This window comes from Pleurodeles waltl, chromosome 4_1, assembly GCF_031143425.1.
Source record: "Pleurodeles waltl isolate 20211129_DDA chromosome 4_1, aPleWal1.hap1.20221129, whole genome shotgun sequence".
NCBI classification, from domain to species: Eukaryota; Metazoa; Chordata; class Amphibia; order Caudata; family Salamandridae; genus Pleurodeles; species Pleurodeles waltl.
In genome coordinates this window covers 25,890,670-25,896,669 of record NC_090442.1, presented here as the reverse complement: position 1 = coordinate 25,896,669, position 6,000 = coordinate 25,890,670, and the positions used below count along the sequence as shown (strand labels likewise).

Below are 6,000 nucleotides of genomic sequence, written 5' to 3'. Positions count from 1 at the left end.
GCTGCTGGCACACTGGACTGCTCTGAGTGGCCAGTGCCACCAGGTGACGTCAGAGACTCCTTCTGATAGGCTCCTTCAGGTGTTGCTAGCCTATCCTCTCTCCTAGGTAGCCAAACCCTCTTTTCTGGCTAGTTAGGGTCTCTGCTTTGGGGATTCCTTAGATAACGAATGCAAGAGCTCATCAGAGTTCCTCTGCATCTCTCTCTTCACCTTCTGCCAAGGAATCGACTGCTGACCACGCTGGAAGCCTGCAAAACTGCAACAAAGTAGCTAAGACGACTACTGCAACTCTGTAACGCTGATCCTGCCGCCTTCTCGACTGTTTTCCTGGTGGTGCATGCTGTGGGGGTAGTCTGCCTCCTCTCTGCATTAGAAGCTCCGAAGAAATCTCCCGTGGGTCGACGGACTCTTCCCCCTGCAACCGCAGGCACCAATGAACTGCATTACCGGTACTCTGGGTCTCCTCTCAGCACGACGAGCGAGGTCCCTTGATTCCTGCAACTCTGTCCAAGTGACTTCCACAGTCCAGTGACTCTTCAGTCCAAGTTTGGTGGAGATAAGTCCTTGCCTCCCCACGCCAGACTGCATTGCTGGGAACCGCGACTTTTGCAGCTACTCCGGCTTCCGTGCACTTCCGGCGGAAATCCTTTGTGCACAGCCAAGCCTGGGTCCACGGCACTCTAACCTGCATTGCACGACTTTCTACGTTGTCCTCCGGCGGCATGGGACTCCTTTGTGCAACTTCGGGTGAGCACCGTTTCACTCTTCTTCGAAGTGCCTGTTCCGGCACTTCTGCGTGTGCTGCCTGCTTCTGAGAGGGCTCCTTGTCTTGCTCGACTCCCCCTCTGTCCCCAGACGCTATTGGCGACATCCTGGTCCCTCCTGGGCCACAGCAGCACGCAAAAACCCTTACCGCACGATTTGCAGCTAGCAAGGCTTGTTGGCTGTATTTCCACAGGAAACACTTCTGCACGACTTTCCACAGCGTGGGGGATCCATCCTCCAAAGGGGAAGTTTCTAGCCCTTGTCGTTCCTGCAGAATCCTCAGCTTCTATTGTCCAGTAGCAGCTTCTTTGCACCCACCGTTGGCATTTCCTGGGCATCTGCCCATCTCCGACTTGCTTGTGACTTTTGGACTTGGTCCCCTTGTTCCACAGGTACCCTCGTTTGGAAATCCATTGTTGTTGCATTGCTGGTTTGTGTCTTTCCTGCAGAATTCCCCTATCACAACTTCTTTGTCCTTTGGGGAACTTTAGTGCACTTTGCACTCACTTTTCAGGGTCTTGGGGTGGGCTATTTTTCTAACCCTTACTATTTTCTAATAGTCCCAGCGACCCTCTACAAGGTCACATAGGTTTGGGGTCCATTCGTGGTTCGCATTCCACTTTTGGAGTACATGGTTTGTGTTGCCCCTATTCCTATGTGTCCCCATTGCATCCTATTGTAACTATACATTGTTTGCACTGTTTTCTAAGACTATACTGCATATTTTTGGTATTGTGTACATATATCTTGTGTGTATTTGCTATCCTCATACTGAGGGTACACTCTGAGATACTTTGGCATATTGTCATAAAAATAAAGTACCTTTATTTTTAGTATATCTGTGTATTGTGTTTTCTTATGATATTGTGCAAGTGACACTAGTGGTACTGTAGGAGCTTCACTCGTCTCCTAGTTCAGCCTAAGCTTCTCTGCTAAGCTACCTTTTCTATCAGCCTAAGCTGCTAGACACCCTATACACTAATAAGGGATAACTGGGCCTGGTGCAGAGTGTATGTATCCCTTGGTACTCACTACAAACCAGGCCAGCCTCCTACAGTGTAACAAAGGGACGAGAGGCCTTTTATTGTCCCCTTCACCGGTGGGTGTAACACTGAACCGCAGCTGAGATACAAGAGGACTGAAGGCTCATATTCAGGGTATCATTCTTCTGCCTTAGAAGCTCCCCCATCACTGAGAGAACTACCATGAGGCCAAACAAGCGTTAGAGATTTTACAAGAAGAATACTTGGATATTATATTTAAATATATATAAAAGGGAAACTCTCTACTCTTTGTCTTGACTGTCCCCTTAAAGCCCACCGGCCGCTCTCCCCCGCCCCGGCCCCCCAGGCCTCACCTCCTGTGTCACCCCGAAGCTCCCACTTCTTCCTCTGGGAGGAAGTGCTGAAGAGTTTTACTTCCGGGTGACCGGAGGCAGCGACAGCACCGGCAGCTGGTGGGGAGGTCTGAGGAGCCGCTGTCAGCAGAGGCAGAAAACCAACAGAACCCGGTGAGGCCTCTGAGGAATATAACTTCCGGGTCAGCCGCGGTAGCGGCAGAACAAGCAGCGGGAGCTGATGAGCTCCTCTCAGCAGAGGGAAGGTAATAGTATCCGGGTCAGCGGCGGCAGAGTCAGCACAAGCAGCAGGTCTCAGCCTCCTCTGTTTCCAGCCTCCTGCAGGGGAGGAAGAGCCGCTGAGGGTCTGTGCAGTTAATCTTCAGACCCTCACAGCCCCCGCCACCTCAGACCCCAAATCTGCCCCTGCCCCCCCAGCCCCAGGAGGAGGAGGAGAGAGCCTGGAAATGTCTGCACAGGTTTCTGCTCAGGTAGGAGATTGTCAGCACCTTCTGCTGTGTTTGTAGAAATAGACTGAATAATCCTGGAGGAAATCTCTGCCAGGAGCCGGGCTGAGCTGGGCTCTTCTATCCGGGGACCTCTGGGGGGCTTCCCTTCCGGCCCTGGGGGTGTTTGTGGTCACCGTTTGTGTTAAAGAGGAGATCTGTGCACTGCACTGCATCTTACTGCACTGAGGGGTCTGTGCACTGCATCTTACTGCACTGTGAGGAATCTCTGGCTGGAGCAGGGCTGAGCTGGGCTCTTCTATCCGGGGACCTCGGGCATTGCACTGAATCTCACTGCACTGTGCACGGTGCTGCATCTTACTGTACTGTGAGGAATCTGTGCACTGCATCTTACTGCACTGAGCGATCTCTGCAGTGCACTGTGAGAAATCTGTACTGCTTCTTACTGCACTGTAAGGAATCTGTGCACTGCATCTTACTCTACTGTGAGGGGTCTGTGCACTGCATCTTCCTGCACTGAAGGATCTGTGCATTGCATCTTACTGCACTTAGGAATATGTGCACTTCACTGCATCTTACTGCACTGTGAGGAATCTGCACTGCACTGCATCTTACTCCACTGTGAGGAATCTGTGCACACTGCATTTCATCTTACTGCACTGTGAGGAGTCTGTACACTGCATGCACTGTATCTTACTTCACTGTGAGGAATCTGTACAGTGCATCTTACCGCACTATGAGGAGTCTGTGCACACTGCACTGTGAGGAATCTGTTGTAGGAGGCTGGACTGGCTTGTAGTGCGTACCAAGGGGTACTTACACCTTGCACCAGGCCCAGTTATCCCTTATTAGTGTATAGGGTGTCTAGCAGCTTAGGCTGATAGATAATGGTAGCTTAGCAGAGCAGCTTAGGCTGAACTAGGAGACGTGTGAAGCTACTACAGTACCACTTAGTGTCATATGCACAATATCATAAGAAAACACAATATACAGTTATACTAAAAATAAAGGTACTTTATTTTTATGACAATATGCCAAAGTATCTTAGAGTGTACCCTCAGTGAGAGGATAGGAAATATACACAAGATATATATACACAATAGCAAAAATATGCAGTATAGTCTTAGAAAACAGTGCAAACAATGTATCGTTACAATAGGATGCAATGGGGAAACATAGGGATAGGGGCCACACAAACCATATACTCCAAAAGTGGAATGCGAACCACGAATGGACCCCAAACCTATGTGACCTTGTAGAGGGTCGCTGGGACTATTAGAAAATAGTGAGAGTTAGAAAAATAACCCTCCCCAAGACCCTGAAAAGTGAGTGCAAAGTGCACTAAAGTTCCCCTAAGGACAAAATAGTCGTGTTAGACGGAAAATGCAAGGAAAACACAAATCAGCAATGCAACAACGATGGATTCCTGACTGAGGGTACCTGTGGAACAAGGGGACCAAGTCCAAAAGTCACAAGCAGCTCGGAGATGGGCAGATGCCCAAGAAATGCCAGCGGTTGGTGCAAAGAAGCTCTTACTAGGCTGAAGAACTGTGAATACTGCAGGAACGACAAGGGCTAGAGACTTCCCCTTTGGAGGATGGATCCCCCACGCCTTGGAGAGTCGTGCAGAAGTGTTTTCCCGCCGGATGGACGCCAACAAGCCTTGCTACACGCAAATCGTGCGTTTGGCGTTTTTGGACGCTGCTGGGGCCCAGGAGGGACCAGGAGGTCGCAAATTGGACCTGCAGAGAGAGGGGACGTCGAGCAAGACAAAGAGCCCTCACTGAAGCAGGTAGCACCCGGAGAAGTGCCAGAAACAGGCACTACGAGGATGCGTGAAACGGTGCTCGCCGAAGTTGCACAAAGGAGTCCCACGTCGCCGGAGACCAACTTAGAAAGTCTTGCAATGCAGGTTAGAGTGCCGTGGACCCAGGCTTGGCTGTGCACGAAGGATTTCCGCCGGAAGTGCACAGGGGCCGGAGTAGCTTGCAAAGTCGCGGTTCCCAGCAATGCAGCCCAGCGAGGTGAGGCAAGGACTTACCTCCACCAAACTTGGGCTGAAGAGTCACTGGACTGTGGGGGTCACTTGGACGGTGTCGCTGGATTCGAGGGACCTCGCTCGTCGTGCTGAGAGGAGACCCAAGGGACCGGTAATGCAGCTTTTTGGTGCCTGCGGTTGCAGGGGGAAGATTCCGTCGACCCACGGGAGATTTCTTCGGAGCTTCTGGTGCAGAGAGGAGGCAGACTACCCCCACAGCATGCACAAGCAGGAAAACAGTCGAGAAGGCGGCAGGATCAGCGTTACAGAGTTGCAGTAGTCGTCTTTGCTACTATGTTGCAGGTTTGCAGGCTTCCAGCGCGGTCAGCGGTCGATTCCTTATCAGAAGGTGAAGAGGGAGATGCAGAGGAACTCGGCTGAGCTCATGCATTCGTTATCTAAAGTTTCCCCAGAGACAGAGACCCTAAATAGCCAGAAAAGAGGGTTTGGCTACCTAGGAGAGAGGAAAGGCTACTAACACCTGAAGGAGCCTATCACAAGGAGTCTCTGACGTCACCTGGTGGCACTGGCCACTCAGAGCAGTCCAGTGTGCCAGCAGCACCTCTGTTTCCAAGATGGCAGAGGTCTGGAGCACACTGGAGGAGCTCTGGACACCTCCCAGGGGAGGTGCAGGTCAGGGGAGTGGTCACTCCCCTTTCCTTTGTCCAGTTTCGCGCCAGAGCAGGGGCTAAGGGGTCCCTGGACCGGTGTAGACTGGCTTATGCAGAATTGGGCACATCTGTGCCCAACAAAGCATTTCCAGAGGCTGGGGGAGGCTACTCCTCCCCTGCCTTCACACCATTTTCCAAAGGGAGAGGGTGTCACACCCTCTCTCAGAGGAAGTTCTTTGTTCTGCCATCCTGGGCCAGGCCTGGCTGGACCCCAGGAGGGCAGCTGCCTGTCTGAGGGGTTGGCAGCAGCAGCAGCTGCAGAGAAACCCCAGGAAGGGCAGTCTGGCAGTACCAGGGTCTGTGCTACAGACCACTGGGATCATGGAATTGTACCAACAATGCCAGGATGGCATAGAGGGGGCAATTCCATGATCATAGACATGTTACATGGCCATATTTGGAGTTACCATGGTGAAGCTACATATAGGTAGTGACCTATATGTAGTGCACGCGTGTAATGGTGTCCCCGCACTCACAAAGTTCAGTGAATTGGCTCTGAACAATGTGGGGGCACCTTGGCTAGTGCCAGGGTGCCCTCACACTAAGTAACTTTGCACCTAACCTTTACCAGGTAAAGGTTAGACATATAGGTGACTTATAAGTTACTTAAGTGCAGTGTAAAATGGCTGTGAAATAACGTTGACGTTATTTCACTCAGGCTGCAGTGGCAGGCCTGTGTAAGAATTGTCAGAGCTCCCTATGGGTGGCAAAAAGAAATGCTGC

The 6,000-nt window shown here is 51.5% G+C and overlaps 1 protein-coding gene across 1 annotated transcript in view; it reads left to right on the top strand.

Annotated features, from left to right (window-relative positions):
* The first annotated feature begins 2,425 nt into the window (after nt 1-2,425).
* Nucleotides 2,426-6,000, top strand: part of LOC138287288 (zinc finger protein 91-like) — a 74,872-nt gene continuing 71,297 nt past the window's right edge. The window contains exon 1 of the mRNA XM_069227646.1: nt 2,426-2,592. The gene's annotated coding sequence lies outside the window, so the exon portion shown is untranslated. The remainder of the gene's footprint in view (nt 2,593-6,000) is intronic.